The sequence below is a fragment of the Juglans regia genome, chromosome 16 (assembly GCF_001411555.2).
Source record: "Juglans regia cultivar Chandler chromosome 16, Walnut 2.0, whole genome shotgun sequence".
NCBI lineage: Eukaryota > Viridiplantae > Streptophyta > Magnoliopsida > Fagales > Juglandaceae > Juglans > Juglans regia.
Window position 1 is genome coordinate 4,111,979 of NC_049916.1, and position 23,445 is coordinate 4,135,423.

General features: G+C 32.9%; 1 non-coding gene and 1 pseudogene across 1 annotated transcript; both read right to left on the reverse strand.

Moving 5' to 3' along the window:
- Positions 1 to 9,400: 9,400 nt before the first annotated feature.
- Positions 9,401 to 9,538, reverse strand: LOC118344958. The gene has a single exon (XR_004798685.1). It is a non-coding gene; the product is annotated as a small nucleolar RNA Z247 (small nucleolar RNA).
- Positions 9,539 to 14,619: 5,081 nt separating this feature from the next.
- LOC108992170 lies at positions 14,620 to 17,998 on the reverse strand (annotated as a pseudogene).
- Positions 17,999 to 23,445: the final 5,447 nt, after the last annotated feature.

The following is a 23,445-nucleotide window of genomic DNA, read 5'->3' on the forward strand; positions in this document are numbered from 1 at the left end:
TGATTTTACACAAATACCACTAATGTCAAAATAACCAAGCCATTTATAAAATACTAATATTTCATCATTAAATAAATAATAAAATTTTGTTAAATATTTTTAAAAAAGTATAACTATATAAATAATTAGAGTTTTAACATAATTTCAATATGATAATATTCTTAATTAACTAAAGAGAACTGCTACAACTAATAAAAAAGTAACTTGAAAATATGTTATGAATGTGTATTTCATTTTTTTATTTTTCTTTTCTTTTTTTCTTGTATTTTTTTAATCATCATAAACATTTTTAAAAAAATAAAAAATTTACAACATCATTGAGTCAGGAGGGAATTGACAATCTATCTCTTCCCAATAATATTTTAACTTTTATAATATTTTTATTTTAACTTTTTTTCTCTCATTTTCTAAAATCAAATAAAACATCTTAATCCAAATAATTTTATATATTACTATTCACAAACCATGTCACTACTATTAATACATCGATCCAAATCATATCTAAGGATATGATGTCTACGTGTGTTTTTTTTTGAAGGACGAGACTGCTGCTGGTACATTAAAATTTTTAAGATTTAAATCCAACCCTTCATTTTACCACTTCTCATTTTTTTTTCTTCGATTGGATTGCTTCGATTTATGCAATGAAGTACTATCACTATCACAAAAATTCTCCATATTTTTTTTTACTTGTTAGGTGCAGAAATTGAGTTCATAAAAAATTTTCTATATACTACTTATTTTACTTATGATTACATTTTTTTTTTAATCCAAAACATATTTATATTTTATAAAATAAGTTATTTTTCAACCGAACAAATGTGCCTCACACATTACCCAACCGCTAGTGATATATATCTGCCTATACTTAAAAGTGCGTATAATGTTACTATTCATTACTGTTAATCGTAAACAGCAACTCTAAATCTGCCGTTTTTTTTTTTTTTAATTTAAATCTTATCTTATCTTATCTTATTACTATTCATCAACTGTATGATGAACGATGAACAGTAAAGATTTTTTTTTTTATTCTTGTGAATGCCAATGTGCGACGTAATACCGCAATCGTGCATAGGGAATGAGAGAGAGGAAGAAAGAAAAAGTGAAAAAAATATTGATTTTTAAGTTTTAAATGATCAATAAAAAAGTTTTTTTTTTCTTCGCATGTTTTTTTCGCATATCCTATTACTGTTTATTATATCATACACTAAAAATCAACTTTAATTTATACAATACTAATTTTTTATCATTAAATAAATGATGAAATTTTACTGTACATTTTTAAGAGAAAAAAACTATCTAATTAATTTGAATTTTTAATATAATTTAAATTTCATAATAAATGATAAACATAAATAAATAATAATTTTATTCTTATACATTAGACTATTTTAATATTTGAAATTACACTTTATTTTTTTCTTCAATTTGACAGATGTGGCAAACGTGCTTTTCTTTTATCAATTAGAAAATCTTACGACATACAGGATTTTACACAAGTACCACTAATTTCAAAATAACCAAGCATTTATAAAATACTAATATTTCATCATTAAATAAATAATGAAATTTTGTTAAATATTTTTAAAAAAGTATAACTATATAAATAATTAGAGTTTTAACATAATTTAAATATGATAATATTCTTAATTAACTAAAGAGAACTACTACAACTAATAAAAAAGTAACCTGAAAATATGTCATGAATATGTATTTCATTTTTTTTATTTTTCTTTTCTTTTTTTCATGTATTTTTTTAATCATCATAAACATTTTTAAAAAAATAAAAAATTTACAACATCATTGGATCAGGAGGGAATTGACAATCTATCTCTTCTCAAACAAAATTATTGAGTTCGAGGAAGAGATTAATAGATTCTTAGGTTTTCAGAAACTTTTATATATTTTTTAAAATATTATTTAAATATAAAATATTTTTTTATTTGTTAATCTAATCATTACAATTTTCTTAAATATAAATTTTTTAAATTTAAAACAAAAACTACATTAAAAAATTATATTCCAATAATATTTTAACTTTTATAATATTTTTATTTTAATTTTTTTTCTCTCATTTTCTACAATCAAATAAAACATCTTAATTCAAATAATTTTATATATTACTATTCACAAACCATGTCACTACTATTAATACATCGATCCAAATCATATCTAAGGATATGATGTCTACGTGTGTTGTTTTTTGAAAGACGAGGCTGCTGCTGGTACATTAAAATTTTTAAGATTTAAATCCAACCCTTCATTTTACCACTTCTCATTTTTTTTTTCTTCGGTTAGATTGCTTCGATTTATGCAGTGAAGTACTATCACTATCACAAAAATTCTCCACATCTCTTTTCACTTGTTAGGTACAGAAATTGAGTTCATAAAAAAATTCTCTATATACTACTTATTTTACTTATGATTACGTTTTTTTTTTTTAATCCAAAATATATTTATATTTTATAAAATAAATTATTTTTTAACTGAGCAAATGTGCCTCGCACATTACCCAACCGCTAGTATATATATATATATATATATATATATATATATATATATGGTGACGCCATTCCTTTCCATTTTATTAGTGTTGGGAAATTTCGAAACAATCCTTTGCTCACACCACACATGCAGAGTGTGAGACTTCCCACCAATTAATTAGTTAAATCCATAAGAGATAGATATTTGACTTTTCAACATTGGCTGCGGCCTGCATACACGTTGGGTTGGCTACAAGAAAAATAAAAAAAATGATTACAAAAAATCAGAAAAACAAAAGAATCCAATACAACTTTTACACAATTCAATAATATTAAAATATTATTTTATTTTAATGGATTTAACTTTAAAAAGTAATAATATTTTAATAGAAAGTTGTGTAAAAATTCAAGTTCTGCTGAATATACAAAAGATTAGGAGAGGAAACTGGAGGGAAAATTCAGCTTTAGAAAGTAATTGTAGAGTGATTTGAAAAGGAAAGACATCGAAACGCTTTTTCCAAGTTTGCATGTTAAAGAGTTTGTATGGCATGGCTCTAGAATTTTGGTACCGCTAAAGGGAGATACAAAAATAATAAGAAAAAAAATAGTCGGTGTTTTTGCTTTTTTGCAACATTTCCTCATTAACATTAGTTAAGAGTGCTACCTGCACCTCATCTCATCCGGCTCCGCCCACGGATGGATGGTGCGGAGAGTTGGATCTTTGGACTCCAGTCTCGCCCTCTACGGTTTGGTGTCTCCTTTTAAATGTTGGGGGGCGAATTGACACCCAAGACCATCCATCCATTGCCCACGACGAGTTTCTAAGGAGAGAGTAACAGAACAATTAAATAAAATGTATTGTTTAGAAAACTCTCCTTGATCGCAAGAGAGTATTTTTGAATTATATTTATGGAGTAGAATACAGAGTATTCATAAACATCAAAATATACACAAGTACAATCATGTAAAGATTAGGAAGCTCTATCTCTATTTAGTTGTTGCTGAACTTTGTCCTTATAGCTTAACCTATATATGGTTGTTGCTGGGTTGTATCCTTATCAAATACTTGCACTACCTTATCAGATAATGCTTCAACAGCTCCCCTCATGGTCAGCAGTACAGGCTACAACATGTAGGTTGAGTTTGGAACATAAGAAGTGAAACCAAGTATAAAAATTGATTTTGTAAAGAGGTCAGTGATCTGATCCTTACTCGATAAGAACCAAACATCAAGATTTCAAGAGGACACTTTATCTCTAACAAATGGAAGTCGAATTCTATATTATTACTATCACTAATAATAAGAAAAGAGATAAAGCAAAAAGATAAGACAAGGAATAGATAAATTGAAAGAAGTTGACTCAGACTCCTAGGAGGAAAGGGATTCATAAGACAAGTAGAACTCAATTACTCAAAAGAAGGAAATAGATCTCTATATAAGAAGGAGATCTCCACAAATCTAGATAGGGTCACAACGCCTAGACTCCACCATACACAATGACTCCAAATGATCTTCTTTCAAGAGACGCACCATCTTCAACCTCTGAAAATTTCTTCATTGTATTGAGAGATATGTGAGACCATGAGAGATTGTTACATCACCTATTAATAGTGGATTTCATCCCAAAACAACCTTTGGACGTTTTCTTTTTTGTCGAACCATATAAATCTTTGTGTTTTTTTTAATCTTTTATTTACTTATTTATTATTTATTTTATGAATAAACGCGAAAAGTACCATATCGACACCCTGAATTATTATCGTGAATTGGGAATGACTTTTTTTTCCGTTTTGGTTAGTTGTGCAAACTTTTAGCAATAACATGTCATTTAAGTAAATCTAACCCAAAATAAACAATCTTCTCAAAATGATTTTTCAAATATCAAAGTTTTAAGAACTTTGAGAGTCACGAGATCGAATGGATGTTGCCCACCAAACAAGACTTCGTAAAAAGTGCTCTTACTTCCTCTTCCCTTTTTTACTTATAACATTTTATTTTTTTTTAAATGGAAACTCACTTCTCATTAACTGCAAAAAGACATTACAAATGTAAATCAGCCCATAGGACTTCTTGAACACAGCTGGGAACAAAATCCCACCAAACATTAGTTGAAATAACATTTCTAGAAAATCTTGCTAGCTTGTGTGCAGCTTGAATCGCTTCCCTATTGATGTGAACAATTGAACAGCTCTGAAATCTACTCTTGAGGTTTTGAATATTTGTTACTACATTCCCATACATGGAGTTCGAATTAGTAGGATTACTTATTTCTTGAACTAGAAGTAGTGAATCAGTTTCAATGCATAGAGACCAAAGGCCAAGAGGGATGCAGAATTGCAATCCTCTCAATATTGCAATGAGCTCGATCTCTAGGGGTTCCATCACAATAGCTTCTTTCTTGCTTACTGTCGTTAACACTTTCCCTTCCCAATCTCTTAAGATGAGACCTACCCCTTCATTACCCTCAGCATGAAATATAGCCCCATCCATATTGAGTTTTGTCATACGTTGTAGAGGTATATAACTGCCATTGAGACAACTTCTTGAAACTGCTCTAATCTACAGCTTTAATTGCCTTGAAGGTCTGACGTAACGAAAGAGCATATTTAAGGATCTCCTCAGGTGTGAACTGTTTCTTCTCAAAGACCTATGATTTTTTCTGTTTCAACATGCCCAAGCTATCATAAATACTTTTTCCAAGGTGAATCGAACCCAACATACTCCATGAGCAGACGGGTTTATGCATTTGCCACACATCAAAGGCTTAGTGACATTTGTTGAGGATTCCTCATAATCTTCCCCTGATTCTTAGCCATCCTCCCTAAGTTGTTGTGGTTGACCCTTAATTGTAGGCTTGTAATGTTCTGTGTTTATTCTTTCCGTTATCAATTGTACATCTACACATTTGAATTCTTTCATTATCAGTTGTACAACTCACCTTGTATCTATTTCTATATAAATGATATTCGAACTCCACCAAAAGTTGTGGTGGTTTTTTACACAAACATTTTCATGGTATCAAGAGCCCTATAGGATTAGCTTCCGACACCCTTCTTCTTCTTCCTCATGGCTGAACCTCCCTCTTTCAATACCATGGTTCACATGGTCACTATTAAGCTCTCGGCAACCAACTATTTACTTTGAAAAAGCCAGCTTATGCCCCTGCTTCAGTATTAGGATTGTCTCGGTTTCGTTGATGGTACCCTCACCAAACCATCTGAAACTTTGCCTAACACCACCGATGGCACCTCCATGCCCAACCCCAGGTTTCTTGAATGGAAACTCAAAGACTAGAGAATTCTCAGCCTGTTGCTATCGTCTCTGTCTGAACAAGTCATGGCTGCCGTTGTTGGTCACGCAACCTCTCGGGATGTCTGGGTTGCACTCGAACGTGCATTCAGCCATGGATTCAAAACCTATGAACTACGTCTGAAAGATGAACTTCAGGTCATGAAAAAAGGCAATCGATCAGTTGCTGAGTTTGCTCGTGTTTTCAAAGGTCTCTGTGACCAGTTAATGGCCATTGGACGCTCAGTTGATGAAGTCGACAAGTCACATTGGTTTCTTCGTACTCTCGGCGCCGAGTTTGCTGGTTTCTCCTTCACGCAAATGGCCCTCATGCCGCTGCCCTCCTTCCATGACTTGGTCCCTCTTGCCGAAAGTTGTGATCTATTTCAAAAATCCCTTGAAGCTAATATTATTTCTCCTACAGCTTTCACAGCAAACCAATCAAATGGTCTCATTCTGACGAACTGCCCCATGCTACTTCATCCTTCTCTATATTAATCTCCTCCACCGTACCAATATTCGCACCAATCATTCTCACCACCCTCTCATTCATTGCACCCAATGGAAGGTCATATAGTCTGATTCAGAAAACTGCATATACCATCTTTATTTTGTTGGCCTGTAAATCTCCTTCAAAATTTTGCATCAATACCAGATTCCTATCAAAAGACGATGGTCCCTCACGTTGCAGTACTCTGGCCTTCTCCCTTTGATCTTTGAATTCCACCAGTAGCAGTTTAGATCCCAATTCCTTAAACCAAATCTTCTTTACAGGTCGCCAGATTCTCCTCCTTTGGTGCTTTTTTACTTATAACATTAATGCTGCACGAGAGAACAAAAAAAAACAAAAACAAAAAACAAATTAACTTGAATCAAAACATAATTATGTGAAATTCACTTAGCTTTTTTGAATTATAAATGCACACCCACCGAACTGTAGATTTCACATTCTAAAAATTAAAATTAAAATAAAAATGATATTCTCACAATTAATTCTTATTACTCGATATTATTGTTGAAATTTTTTATTTTTTATTTTTATTTTTATTTAATGATTAATAAAATATTTTTTAATAAAATTGTGATTTTTTTAACTTTTTTAAATATTTAAAAGTATTAAAAAATATATAAAAATAATTAATTATAGCTAAGAATAGCTATCAGTAGGAGTTAGGAGGGTTGGACGTAGCACCGTCCAAATTAAAACAATTAAAATTGAAGTTTGAAAAGGTGACTGTTCAGCGGTCGTCCAGTGGTTTTTCATTCTCACCTGTCGATTTCTAGAGACAATTGCCACCCTCAAATTGCAGCTGAATTGATGGTGATTAATCAACCTGAGGTGGCAGCTGAATATTATATATATATATATATATATATATTTATATATATGGTGACGCCATTCCTTTCCATTTTATGAGTGTTGGGAAATTTCGAAACAATCCTTTGCTCACACATACAGATTACCAATTAATTAGTTAAATGATCCATAAGAGATAAGACATTTGACTTCTCAACATTGGCTGCGGCCTGCCTACACGTTGGGTTGGCTACAAGAAAAATAAAAGAATGATTACAAAAAAACAAAAGACCCCAATACAACTTTTACACAATTCAATAATATTAAAATATTATTTTATTTTAATGGATTTAACTTTAAAAAGTAATAATATTTTAATAGAAAGTTGTGTAAAAATTCAAGTTCTGCTCAATATATAAAAGATTAGGAGAAGAAACTGGAGGGAAAATTCAGTTTTAATAAGTAATTATAGAGTGATTTGAAAAGGAAAGACGTCGAAACGCTTTTTCCAAGTTTGCATGTTAAAGAGTTTGTATGGCATGGCTCTAGAATTTTGGTACCGCTAAAGGGACATACAAAAATACTAAGAAAAAAAAAATCTTAAGAGTTTTTACTTTTTTACAGCATTTCCTCGTCAATATTAATTATGAGTGATATCCGCACCTCAAAGATGGTGGCTGCCGGCTCCTTGGGCAGGTTGGAGAGTTGGGTCTGTGGAGCCTAGTCTCGCCCTCCCGTGGGTAGGTGACCCCTTTTGGATGCTAGGGGGCGAATTGACACCCAAGACCGTCCATCCATTGCCCACGACGAGTTTCTAAGGAGAGAGTAACATAACAATTAAATAAAATATATTTTTTGGAAAATTCTCCTTGTTTGAGAGAGAGTATTTTTGTATTATATTTATAGAATAGAATACAAAATATTCATAAACATCCAAATATACACAAATACAATCAAGTAAAGATTAGGAAGCTCTATCTCTATTTGGTTGTTGTTGACCTTGTCCTTATAGCTTAACCTATATATGGTTGTTGCTGGGCTTTATCCTTATCAGATACTTGCACTACCTTATCAGATAATGCTTCAACAGCTCCCCTCAAGGTCAACGGTATAGGCTACAGCATGTAGGTTGAGCTTGGAACACAAGAAGTGAAACCGAGTAGAAACAATCAGTTTTGTAAAGAGGTTAGCGATATGTTCTCCTCTTTACACTGGAGTTTTTTCCCTTTTGCAACATTTCCTCATCAACGTTAATTAAGAAGGATACCTGCACCTCAAAGACAGTGGCTACCGACTCCGCCCAAGGATGGACAAGGTGGAGAGTTGGGTCCCTGTGCCCTAGTCTCGCCCCGTGGGTAGGTGCCCCGTTTGGATATCGAGGGGGTGAATTAGCACCAAGGGCCATCCACCCACGACGAGAATCTAGGGAGAGAGTAATGTAACACTTAAATAAAGTGTATTGTTTGCAAAACTCTCCTTGATCAAGAGAGATTATTTTTGTATTAGATTTATAGAGTAAAATAGATATCCAAACAAATATTATATATCTATATATATTATTTAATATTTTAAATATATTATATGTTTAATATTTAATTTTAATATCCAAACAAAATGAATGGTTTGGTCAAGACCAAACCAGACCGAGACTAACTGAATGTGTATATATATATATATATAATATTATTATATATATTAGTTGTATAAATTAATTATGTAATTTTCATCCAAGGGATTAGGATTGATCTTATATAAAATGAAATTATTTAATATTTTTTAACCATATAAAAAATGTTGAAAAGATCACTTAATTTTAATTTTACTAATTTGATGAATTTTTTGTATTAATTTTTTTGTAAAAAAAAAAATAAAAAGAGGAAAAAAATATTCATGGACCGAATTGTACCGACCAGACAAATAGCTAATGGTCCAGTCCAGCAGAAAAAATGGATAGAAAATTTCGGTCCATGACCTCCCTCGGACTAGACCGGACCAGATCGATTACACCCTTAGTCCTGAGATGGCTGAGAAGTTGCCCGGAGAGCAGTTGGATTTGCAGTATTGTCAGCTCGATATGCGAGATCAAACATGTGATAGCAACAAAGTATAGTTAGCCTAGGTGATGGTAGACTTGACAGGTGGGCTTTCCACCAGAGGATGGCCCGCTAGAGTTCTAGGAGCATCGACCATGCCCATGTCCTCTCCCTCTAGAGTAGGAGGTGAATCGAGAAGAAGACTATGGTCCTTGGTGAGGAGGCATACCAGAACAAGCAGCAATATTGGCAGAGGGTTGAGAAAAGTCCACTGGAGAAGAATGTTGTTCTAGACAAAGTTCATAGCTAAGGAGGTGACCATAAATCTCATCTATGGATAATGGATCAACTCTAGTTGTAGCAGAGGTGACAAAAGGATCATAGTCAGGACCAAGACTTGCAAGAAGATATGAGAAAACCTCATGCTCTTAAAGAGGTTGTCTAGTAGGAGTGAGAAGGTAAGCAAATTTTGATTTATTGAAAATAATCAACCATGGAAAGACCTCATTTCTTGGTTGTGGCAAGTTGTAAATGAGAGTGGACAATACGAGCATGGGAATGTGATGTAAAAAAAATTTCAAGAGCAGTCCAGAAGGCATGGGAAGTATTATAACTGTGTACTTGAGTTAGAATATTTTCAAATAAGGAGGAGAGAATGGTGTCAAGAATGAGTTGGTCTTGTTGACACCACGTATGGTAGGCAGAGTTGGGGAGGGAATTGGGTAGTAAAGGTGCAGGGGTAGATATAGCGCCATCAATGAAGCCAAAGAGTTGTTGACCACAGAAGAATGGAATTATCTTAACTTTCCATAATAGGAAGTTGTCTTTTATGAGTTTGATGGTAACAAGGTGGGAGAGAGTGACAGGGGAAGAATGCAAGGATATTGGCTAAGGTGGGGGAGGAGAGATTGAAGAAGATGAATCAGATGAGGTCATAGTAGAAGATACTGCGAGTCTATGAGGGCTCTTGTACCAAAACAGAACACTTAAATAAAGTGAATTGTTTGGAAAAACTCTCCTTGATCGAGAGAGAGTATTTTTGTATTATATTTATAGAGTATAATACAGGGTATCAAAATATACACAAATACAATCACATAAAGATTAGGAAGCTCTATCTTTATTTGGTTGTTGAACTTTGTCCTTATCAACTTGACCTCTATTTGGTTGTTGTTGGGCTTTATCTTTATCAAATTCTTTCACTGCCTTATCAGATAATGCTTCAACAAAGAGAGATACTTGGGACTAGGGACAACAACAACTGTGTGGTGAAATAGACGAAGAGAAACTGAGAGAGGAGAGAGACAGACCAAGAAAGGGGGTTTTTAAAACAAAACATAATGTCAAATGACTTCATTTTGTTAAGAACAAAATAAATAAATAAAACGATGATGTTCATTAAAAACAATTTATATATATATGTATATAATTTAGGTCGGGCGAACGAGGGAAACTCTAGGCAAGCTTGTGCCCAACCCATCCCCCGACACCTAGATATGTTCAGAGGTCCATCTGCACACCGAGTGTTTGTGTGCAGGTGCCCTTGGCCGTCTAGGGAGGCCAAACAGAGGGCAAATGGGGTGGCCCACCGCCCACCCCTACTGTTAACAAATCAAACTCTAGCTCAATCTTTTGTTAAAATTTTTGATATTTCAACTACTTCCTAGCACTTAAATATCCAAATCCAATGACTTCGAAACATACTTTAGCACCCGATGATCATGTTGTTATCCTCGTCCTTTTCCTTTGTCTCTTTTACTTTTTTTCTTGACGAATTGATTCATTGTTGCGAGGAGGATTGGGCTTATGCCCCTAGTTTCTCTTGCTTTGTTCGGGGTACTGTCCCCTTAAGAGCATTCATATCTCATTCTCCATAAAATTTCCTATAATTTAACTAAAAAGTAAATTTTCTAAAATTTTTTCCAAAATTTTACTCATATTTCAAAAACCTCATATATCTCATTCCCTCAAATCTCTATTTTATTAAAATAATATTTTTCTATTATTTCTTTATTACTTATATCTCATTTCCTTATATATCTTCATTTACAAACTTAACTACTCAATATTTTTTCTTATATTTTAAACTATTACTCTAGTGAATATTTTAAACAAAAATTTAAATTATTTTTTTGTCGATATGATAATATTTTTAAAATTAAATTTTTTATAATTTTGAAATTAATTAAATTATTTTTAAAATTATTATTTAAAACTATAACAAATATGAATATGAGAGAAAATATAGATGATTGGAAGAAAAATTTATTTTATGTATTAGAATAAAATATTGATAAAAATGATTTAGAGGATGAATAGTGATTCCCTATATTTGGGAAACTACTGTTCATTCCCTAAACTTTTTTCCTAAAATAAGGATTGGGATGTAGGTAGTATTTTGATCAAAACTCTAAAATAAACCTCAAATTATAGGAAAAGTTGTGCTTTGGGGCATGGGATGTAGATGCTTTAACTCATGTATTTTTCTACTTTTTCTTGTAACCAAATCCAATAAATTTTATTTTCTGATTTTTATTTGTTGCTATATTTATTACTTCTATTTTCATAAAGAGTGTCCGGTTTCCGGTCCGGACCGGATCGGTTTTACCAGTTTTGAACCGGTCCGGTCCGGAACCGGTTCTTAGAATGTGAAAACCGGCCAACTCCGGTCCGGTTCTGGTTTAGGGATTTTTTGAACCGGACCGGACCGAACCGGACCGGTTGATAAAAAAAAATATATAAAAAAAATATTTTTATATATAAGTTTTATACAAAATATTATATATATATATTAAATATTAATATATATAAGTTTTATATATAATGTATAATTATAAATTTATACATTAAATGTTAATTTATAATTTCATATATATATATATTCATATATGAAATAATTTCATATTATAATTTATAAATTATTACATTAAATGTTAATACAATATATAAGTTTATAAATAATACTAATAGTCTAATATAGACTATGGACTATAGTTATACTTATAATTAATACTAAAAGTTTTTATTAAAAGTTTATAATTAATACTAATATTAAATATATAATTTATAACTAATACTAATATATAACTTATAACTATACTAATAGTCTTAAAAAAATCGAAAAACTGTACCGGACCGGACAGGAAACCGGTAAAACCGAAAGTACCGGTTTAGGAGGGTAACCGGTGCGTAATCGATTTTGAAAAATATAAAACCGGTACATACTGGTTTGGTCTTAGATTTTATCCAAAACCGAACCGGACCGGACCGGTTACACCTCTAAATAAGAGGCAAGGACAACTCAATATGAATTCATTAAATTGATGTCTAAGATTTTACTTAATTACAGTTCAAATGAGATGAGATAAATATTTTATTAAAAATAAAATAAAATATTATTAAAATATAATTTCTTATCAAATCTCATCAATAGAATCACTTTTTCAAAAAATACAAGACATCTAAGTCATACAAGTAAAAGGATCTATTCATTGATAAAAAATAAAAAATAAAAATAAACGGTGATTAGATTGATGATAAAATAGAATCATGGGTCCTCCCTTTTCGTTTGTAATTGTGAATGAAATATTTATTAAATGAATAAAGTGAATATTAAATGAATAAATAGATTCTATTAAGAAAAAAAAAAGGGAAAAATTGGAATGGTTTTGAAAAAGAAAGGAATGGAAGAAAAAGTCATATGGATTCACAAACATTATATGAATAGAAACTAAAAAAGAAATATGGAAGTAGTTCTAATCATTCAATAATATGATTACTTCAATTCTTATAATAATATTTATTTTGAAATATGAAAATTTTATATTGTTTATTGGGTCCTCCCCTTTCGTTTGTAATTGTGAATGAAATATTTATTCAATGAATAAAGTGAATATTAAATGAATAAATAGATTCAATCAAGAAAAAAAAAAGGGAAAAATTGGAATGGTTTTGAAAAAGAAAGGAATGGAAGAAAAAGTCATATGGATTCACAAACATTATATGAATAGAAACTAAAAAAGAAATATGGAAGTAGTTCTAATCATTCAATAATATTATTACTTCAATTCTTAAAATAATTTTTATTTTGAAATATGAAAATTTTATATTGTTTATTATATTTTATGTAGAAGTTTAAAAAAATTATAATAATAAGATAAGATAAGATGAGATGATTTTGTATATTTAAAACGGACCTAAGACAAAATTTTAAAATGAGACATTTATATTATAATATGACATCACCTAATATAATTTATTTTTTTGAAAGAAATGTAGTTTGTTTTCTCTCTCATCGATACACTGACTTCCTATCATTATCAATGTAATAAACTTATAACATTTATCCAATTTTAAATCTTATTTTAGATTTGGATACAAAAAAAACTCACATCCCATCTCATATCATAATTACGATTTTTTCAAATTTTCATACAAAATATAATAAACAATTTAAAATTTTCAAATTCTAAAATAATAATAATATTCTAATAATATTTTATTCAACTCATATAAAATCATCTTATCTCATATCATCACACTATCCAATTAAGCCCTAAAGCTTTTATAATTTTTGGGGACCTTGCTCTTTGAGGGGCCTTAGATCGAGCATTAGTAGTGGCATAACCCAAGTTTGGCCAAAACTTGACTAAGAAATTTATTTTTATAAATTTAGTTAGTCACTTTTTAACAATATCAAACAATAAACTCTCCAACTCTATCAATATTATATTAAAATACTGATTTTGACCTTTTCATTTATTTTAGTTTTAATTATAATTTGAATATTTATTCGTTATTAAAAAAGTACACACTAATTTTCTAATGATCATATTATTTCAACAGATATAATTTTCTAATGGTTTTTTTTTTTTTTTACAATGGTCATATTCTTTCAACTAATATATTTTAATAACGGTCATATTTTTCCACTATAAAACATAACATCTCCTAATTATTGATTTTTGGATTAATTGATTAGGAATACAATATAGATGAAATATTTGATATAGAAGGATGCACTTGAAAGAGCTCCAAAAATTTTTATTTTTTGTTTTTTTTTTAATATATTTTTTTAAAAAGCTAATTAATGGACCCATTCTAAAAAAAACACCCAGTCTTGTTTTCAAAATAACTAGTAAGATTTCCCATTTGACTATTTTAAAAGATAATGATTTATTTATTAGAAACAAAATCAGCCAATTGTTATGACATGATTCATTATTATAAGCAAAAATAATAACTTTTTATGCAGAAAAATTTTTTGGCCAGTGAAAAAGGAAAATGCCAAATTTTGACTAGGAGTCAATCTTTCTTGGTCTATCTCTTCTTGTAATATTTTTAGGGTATGATTCAGCAAATGATTCAGCAAAATAAAAATAATTCAGCAAGGCATGAAGTAACTGTCATTTGCATCACAACCAGAATGTACCTTCCAAGATTCAGCAAGCCATGAAGTAACTAACGCATTCCAAAATAAAAAATGAAAAAAAAAATAAAGAAAAAAGGCAGCAATATCCGACCACTTTTCACATCAATCCAACATTGCATCACAAGATCAACACCTCAAAAATCAACAACAATAACTAGAACCAGAAATTACAAACCATGCATAAATTTTAAACGTTCCAAACTATACCAAACAGTGCAGAGTACTTAAACATACCAGCAATAAAACTGGACAAATAAAAGGTTGGACAAACAAAGTGGTAACATCGTTGCAACTAGCAGTGAGTTCAATTTGACCGACTCTTAGCATTCATAACAGTCAGCTCTATCTTCGAGAGGAGCTGCTTTATTGCTTATGTTGTTTGATCTTCACAATGATGGGATCGCAGACTTTTTTAGTCACTTTCAGCTTTTCCTTGTACTCATTTGCCGAGACACTCTTTACACCTTCTAACCATTGAGTCACCTGGCGAATGGCATCTTCAATCTTCTTCTTACTTTCGGGCTCAAGCTTGGCACGAATCTCCTTATCTTTGACAATACTTTTCAGGTCGTAGGCATAATCCTCCAAAGCTCCCTTAGCCTTGGCCTTCTCTTTGAACTTTTCATCTTCAACCTTGAAATTCTCTGCATCTTTGATCATCCTATTAATCTCTTCTTTGGGCAGTCTCGCCTTGTCATTGGTGATGGTGATCTTTTGGCTCACGCCAGTGGTGCTCTCCCTAGCAGAAACCTTCAAGATGCCATTGATGTCAATATTAAAGGAGACAACGACCGTAATCTTACCCCTAGGTGCAGCCGGAATGCCAGAAAGCCTAAATTTTCCCAACCAATAATTATCCTTAGCGCTTTTTCTTTCACCCTCGTAAATAGAGAACAAAATACTAGTTTGGTTGTCCTCGACGGTTGTGTAGTTTCGTGTCATCTTGGTGGGACTGGTAGTATTCCTTGGAATAACAACGGACATTGTACAATTTCTAGTCTCCACCCCAAAGGACAAAGGAATGACATCTACGAGCACAATGTCTTGAACTCTCTCATTACCAGTACCAGCCATGATTGCAGCTTGAACAGAGGCTCCATAAGCCACGGCTTCATCCGGGTTCAGGCTCCTTTTCAGCTCCATGCCGTCAAAGAATTCCTGCAACAGCTGCTGGACCTTTGGTATTCTGGAAGAACCACCCGTAAGAACAACATCATGAACACTTCTCTTGTCCATCTTAGCATCAGCCAAACATTTTTCCACAAGCTTAACAGACGTCTTGAAGAAATCCATATTGAGTTCTGAAAATTTGGAACGAGTGATATTTAAGCTGAAATCAATACCCTCATACAGTGCATCCACGGCAATATTAGTATCAAGTGCAGAAGAAAGAACTCTCTTAGCTCTCTCGCATTCAGTTCTCAACCTTCTCATAGCTTTGGCGTTTCCACTTATGTCTTTCTTGTGCTTCCTTTTAAATACTTCTACACAATGGCTAACCATTCTGTTGTCAAAGTCCTCACCTCCAAGGTGAGTATCTCCGGCAACAGCCTTCACTTTAAATTCACTTCCTTCAATGGTAAGAAGTGAGACGTCTGCCGTACCACCGCCCAAGTCAAAGATCAACACATTTCTCTTACGAATGCTACCACCCAACTTGTCAATACCATAAGCAATCGCGGCGGCTGTTGGTTCATTCAGAATCCGCATGACTTTGAGGCCTGCAATGCGGCCAGCATCCATTGTAGCCTTACGCTGCGCATCATTGAAGTAGGCGGGGACAGTAACAACTGCATTTTCTACAGGCATGCCCAAGTAAGACTCGGCAGTCATCCGCATCTTGAGAAGGACCATCGATGAGATCTCCACGGCAGAAAATATCCTCCTTTCACCCATGTAATTGACCTTGATCATAGGCTGGTCATTGGAACCTTCAATGACCTTGAATGGCCATAAGTTAATATCACTCTGAACCAAGGGATCACTGAATCTCCTACCAATCAACCGTTTTGAATCTGCCAGATCATAAGGGAAAAGGGATAGGTGAGTAGACAACACTTGAGCATATGCTATACAGGGGGCAAGCCTCTCTCAAAAGATTTTTTTTCTTTTTTCCCTTCGGTGAAACCTTTTTCAAGAGACTTGTCTGTACTCTCGAGTTTACACTTCCGAGCTTGCTCAAAGATTAAGGCCCGGTTTGTATGCCTAGATGAGATACAAATTGTTTCATTTGAGCTGTACTTTAATCTTTTATCTACTGATCCAAACGGCAGAATATAAAATTTTATCTACCTCTGATTTTTCAGCCATCGCTACAGTTGATCTGTGCTACAAAATTTTGTCTGCGACTACAGTACCACTACAGTATTACTAACTACCATATTTTTAATATATATAATTATCTATTAGAATTTTTTATTTTATTGTAATATATAATTAGAAAAATATATTTTAAATTTTATAAAATATAGTATAATGAATAGTTCATAATTAAAATAATTTCATTTGACAAAGAAATGAGTTAATATTTAGAAATACTCAAAATATTTATGAGTTTTTAAATTAGTAATAGATATTACTTAGTTTTATTATATTCATAATATTTTACACTCAATAATTAAAAATATTTTTCAATAAGTGGTGGGACTTACCACTTTATCAAATCTTCAAAATATTAAAATTATTTCATCTAATCTCACTATCTAAACACATAATTTTTTTATAAAATATTGTATTTCATCTTAACTCAAAAATTTTATTACTATTTAAAATATCTCGTCTTAAACAACGAGGGCTAATTCATTCAAGATTTAAGGTACCAAGTGAAGGGAAGTTCGATTTAATAAACCTCTAATATGTAACCGAAAAAATAATAATAAATTGATTAATTTTCACATTAAATGTTAAGAAATAATTAATGTTGATAATCCGAGTCTAAAATCCTAAACCTGAATATATTAATCTCTTACTAACTAGAACTACTAATTCTGGATTCGAAACCCACCATCCATTTGTATAAAAAAAAAATGACAAAATAAAGATCTACCTAACATCGTAAGATAAACAGAAAAAAAATGTGGGGAAAGAAAGAAAGAAAGAAAGAGAGAAATTACCAAAGATGGAGTTGGTGGGGTTCATGGCGACCTGGTTCTTGGCGGCATCACCGACGAAGCGTTGTGTCTCAGCGAACGCGACACATGACGGCGTCGTTCGATTTCCCTGATCATTAACTACTATCTCTACTCTACCATGTTGCCACACTCCAACACAAGAGTAAGTCGTTCCCAGGTCAATCCCTATCGCTGGGCGCAATGTCCTTCTCATGTCAGCCATTTTCGATGTCCAGAACGATCTCAAGACTATAGAAGTAGAGTAGAAAGGTGGAAGACGCGGGGTCTTTATATATTAGTTTTTCCTTTCCCTTGCTCACCAAGTAGATTGAATCATTGAATCCGGACTAATTAAGTAAAAAATTTTAATTACATATACCACTCTCTTTTATATATTTGGTCCTGCCGCCCGCCCGCCATTTCTTCTCTATTTTGTAAGCATTAGGAAACTTCGTGAGCAAGACTTGAGTGAGAGAGAGAGAGATTTGACTTGTCCACGGTGGTTACGGCCTGGGCGTGGATCAGATAGAAGAAAAAGATAATATCTTTAGAAATAAAAAAAAAGTTACGCTCTCACAAAGTCTTTTTATCAACCCAACATTTACAACTTGAATGATTATATATATATATTAGGTAAAAATCTAATAAACAAGTATTTTATAAAAAAGTAAAATTCAGTAATAAAAAATAAAATTTTTTACATTTTTAAAATGAGGTCTAATTTTTTATAAAAATTTACGTGATATTTATCTATTTAAAATTTATACAAATCATTTTTCTACATATTTATAAATTTAATTTTATAGTCCAGACATACCTCTTTTTCTCTCTCTCTAGAATATAGATCTTACTAAGGAGGATCCATTTGGCAGTCCATATTTGCCAACTATCAATAAAAATGAATTTTCTTTTTCAATCATATATAGGGTGAGTTTGGATCCCAAACTCATCTCAACTTATCATTATAACTTTTTTAAATCTCAATATAAAATATAATGAACAATTCAACTTCTTGGGCAATTCAAAGACTATTTTAACTTTAGTGCTGACCCAAAAACAATTTTCAAAGACTTTATATCCACAAAGAGTTTATTAGAATTTTGTACCAGTTGATGCATATTGCTTTAATCATTCATCAAGGTTCCATACTATATCATGACCAGCAATGCAGAATTAAAATCACTAAATTTATCATTAACTAATCAAAACTCAACGTTCATAGCATACCGAGCCTGTTTATGCAAGTCTACATTTTTCTATCAAATGTCTAAATGAATTGGATTGAATCTTTAGCAATTGAGATTTGGCAAGTAACATTGAACAGCTTAATACTTTATCTACTTTCTTTTTTCTTTTTGGGTTCTCAATTCACAAGCACCTGAACTGGTTGTAAACACCAGTGTTCTGGAATATAATGTGAGCAACACTGAACCTAGTTACAAAATAGGGAGCTAGAAAGTGATACAAGAAAGTTATTAAAGCAAGCTCCAAGAGGAGGCCCAAAGAATGGAAGAACAAACTTCTTAGTACATATGGAGAATGCTCCTTATCTTCAAAACTTGGAACATTTCTTAAAATCCATAAACACCACATGATACATAGAGAAATCATCCTCCATACATCCACAATATGTGAATTGGCCTTACATCTTTGCCAACATGCAAACAAATTGACCACCCTCTTGGGCATTACCTAAGCAATGCTTGTTCTATTAAAGATCTCCACCCATAACATCATTGCCATCTCACGATGAAGTAAAAGATGATCCACCAACTCTACACTCTTCTTACACATATAATATTAATCCATTACGAAGAGACGACTCTTTTATCAAATTATCCAACATAAAAAATTTTACAAGAGTTGTTGTCCAGCTAAAGAAAGTAATCTTTGGCGGCACCTTACTTTTCCAAATACACTTTCGAGGAAACAAAGTATGCTTTTGACTTGTATAATGATCATACAGTAAACTTCCTACTCCCTATCTTCATCCAAAGCTTCATGTCCACCACATTATTACCAAAATCCAAGGAATACAAGAAACTATAAAAGTATAAATAACTCCAATTTCCCGATCATGAGCCAGCTCTACTGAAATAAACATTCCAATGTGGGAAACCACTAGAACAATCCAACAACTCAAACATTGAAGCCTCCTAATTAAGAGCCAACCGAAAGAGAGAGGGAAACATGGTCTTAGAACTGAATCACCACACCAAAATTCATGCCAAAAACTGACCCTAGATCCATCTTCAATCGTGAAACTAATAAAACAAGTAAAAGCCTACCATACATTTCTGATATTCTTCCACAAACCAACACCATACGCACGCTCACTTCATTAGAACACCAACCCCTTGCAAACTCCCATATTTCATCTCAACAATAATCTTCCATAAAGACTCCCCTTCCTGGTGGTACCTCTTCATAACCATTTCCCAAGGAATGCCTTATTAAAAATCAAACAAACAAATCATACATAAGCCTAAATATTTAACAAAAATTGACTAACAGTATAAATCCACAGTACCAAACCAATTATACAATGACAATCAATGAAACCAAGAAAAAAAGCCCAAAACTACCAATCACGTCATGCAACATGGGAGGCTCAAATGTTCAAAAGGTGTGATGCATGAGGTCTGCCATGGATTACAAACCAAACCAGACCAGCCGGTTAAATCTGTAGAACCATGAACTGCTCTAATACCTGATCTGGTTCACCCCACCCCCCCAAACCACTGTTTTAGTTAACCAAATGGACGCTTTTTTACAGGTTGAATCAAATTGAACAGGTTGTAAACCACTGAACTGATAAAAAGTTATCAGTCACCCCAATGAATCTTTCCAGAATACAAAAATTTTTATTTATGTTTTGTAATTTGTTTCCCTCAAAATACCTGAGGAGTCATGCATTTGACTAGTGTAAAAAAGTAAGTTCACAAAAGATTTTTCGTTTTATTCCAAAAAATTCAATATATTTATGATTGAGCCTGTTAAACTGATGTTTGAACCAGCCGCCTTTCTAATTCATTCATCTGGTTCATTTTTTAAAACATTGGGCATGTAGTGTGCCTTCCTAGGTGATGCTGGAGCCCGTAAGAAGCCATCCAAAACAAGCAAGCGTGGCAGCCTGCTTGGATTTGCCACCAGCTAGCATCGCTGGTCTTTATTCTTGTGTTTATGGGCATCATCACCATTTCTAGTTTTCTAGTACTATTTTCGTTTGCTTGGCTTCTTAAGAAATATGAAACTCTCTTGTAATGATTAATGAGTTGGGAGTTTCATAAGAGTTTTATAAGACATTACATTGCAAAAAGCCAGTAGATATAAGCCTATTATGAGTGACTGCACGCAGTCAGCTGTCATGTATCTTATAAATTTCACATTAATGCTACAGGATTTCTTCTTGAAGCTTTGAAAATAAGATCCAAGATTAATTCAATGCATAACTAGAAGATCTTGGGCCAACGTCATATGGGAAGCCCACAAATAAAGTAATATGAAATAACTAATTACAATATGCACATGTGAAAATCTATCCACATTTGGTTAGTTGGGATAAGATTTGTACTTATTTGCCGTATGGTAGGTTGGTGTTTTGGAAGTTGAGTATTTTCAATAAAGCATTACTAGGAAGGTGTGGTTGTGGAGGTATCATCAGCAGTGTGATTCTGTTTTGGGGGGGGGGGGGGGGGGGGGGGGGGTTCTAAGGAGGCAAGAGATACTTATGGTGTGGGGGTGTAGAAAAGTATTAGGAGACGTTGGGATGCTTTTGTTAAACATGTTATTTTTGTCGTTGGGGATGGTTCTAGAATTCATTTTTGGCATGATCCATGGTGTGGTGGTAGGGCTCTTTGTGCTGTTTTTTCAGATCTTTTTCGTATTTCTCAAAATTTGAATGCTTCTGGCTCACTTTTTGGATTGTTCTAGTGGGTCTTCTCATTGGAATGTTCTATTCTTTAGAGCTGTGCATGATTGGAAAATGGGGGCTGTTTTAGGATTGTTTGGTTTATTGTATGCAACTCAGCTTGGGAGGGATTTGAGGGATAAGATGGTCTGGATGCCTACTGGTAACAAGAAGTTTTTAGTTCATTCTTGGTATAAGACACTGTCTAGGCCGAATAGGGTTCACTCTTTTCCTTGGAAAAGTATTTGGAAGAGTAAGATGCCTTCAAAGGTTGCGTTCTTTGGCTAGTCTGCTTCTTTAGGGAAGATTTTGACTTTGGATAATCTCAGGAAGCGTGGATTAATTGTTTTGGATTGGTGTTTTTTATGCAAAACATTTAATGAATCAGTGAATCATCTATTATTACATTGTGATGTGATCAAGTTGTTATCGTAGGAAGTGTTCAATAGGTGTGGTTTGGCCTGGGTGATGCCTAGGAGGGTGGTGGACCTTTTTGCTTGCTGGAGAGGTTTAAGGGATAATGTGCAAATTGTTGTGTTTGGAATATGATCCATTTATGCCTTGTGTGGTGTATTTGGATTGAGAGGATATTTTGAAGATAAGGAATGCTCGGTGGATGAACTTAAATGTTTTTTCTTTAATTCCTTATTTCAGTGAGCCTTGACTATTGTATTTAATGAAACTAGTGTCCATGATTTTCTTGTTTCTTTTTTCTAGCTCCTGACTAGGTTAAGCTTTTGTATACTTCATGTTTACTTGGCTTTGCCTTGTTACTTGTCTCAATAAAGCTTTTACTCAAAAAAAAAAAAAAAGTCTACCCTAGCATGCTCCCCCACGCACACACAAGTATTGGTTTGATGGTAGAAAGGTTTTCTTTTGATCTTAATAAATGATATTGTTAAAGAATTATAATACACAGATGTCTTTTATACTTTAGGATTTCTTCTTCATTGAGGAAATAAAGTCTTTCTAAATAACATCGATACAACTATAATGCAAGACCAATAAAAACACCAAAAATGTAACAAACAGAATTGAATCCTTTCATAGACAATTAAATCCAGGGCATTCTTTTTAAAACGATGACGGTATCCCAATTTTATTGATAGCCCTCAATTATGGCAGAAGAAAATTGTGGTTACAGTTGGATGCTTGGGGGTTACAGATATTCAAAACACCCAAAACCCAGGCATCAAAAAATCAAACAAACCCAACCACAATACAAAACACTCAATAATGTTCATAGAAAAAATTACTGGATCAAGATAAAGTATAAAGGGTGAAACAAAAGGCACCTGCAAAAGGAACACACCATCAAATAATATCAACTCAAACAAAACAAATAGAACTTACCAGTGGAAACCTACTTGAACCGCAAGTAGGGAAGACCAATTCTGTCCATACTAAGAAGACCTTTGAGGTGACCGGTCAGGTTCTCACTGTTACTAGTCCAATCCATATTTAAACCCCTAGCTCCCTGCTTGGCTAAAACATCCGCCACAACATTACCCTCACGAAAAACATAGGTCAAATGATACTCCACGCAGCCCAAGAGACTCTACAACTCTTTCCTCTAAGTACCAAATATTACAGGCACCTTTTGTAATCCAGTTAACAAATAATTGAGAGTCTGTCTCAATCTCAACCTTGCCATAACCTAACTGATGGTACCTTCGAACCCCTTCCAATAAGCTTCTCAATTCAGCAAAATTATTAGACCCCTCACCCAAGAACACAAAATAAGCTGCATGCAATCTACTACAATTGTCACGAATCACCCCACCAGCACTCGCCTGCCTAGGATTCCCTAAGCTACTACCATCCAAGTTCAGCTTCATCCAACATGTATAAATTGAAAAGTTTTCATAAAAAATGTATAAACTGAAGTTTTT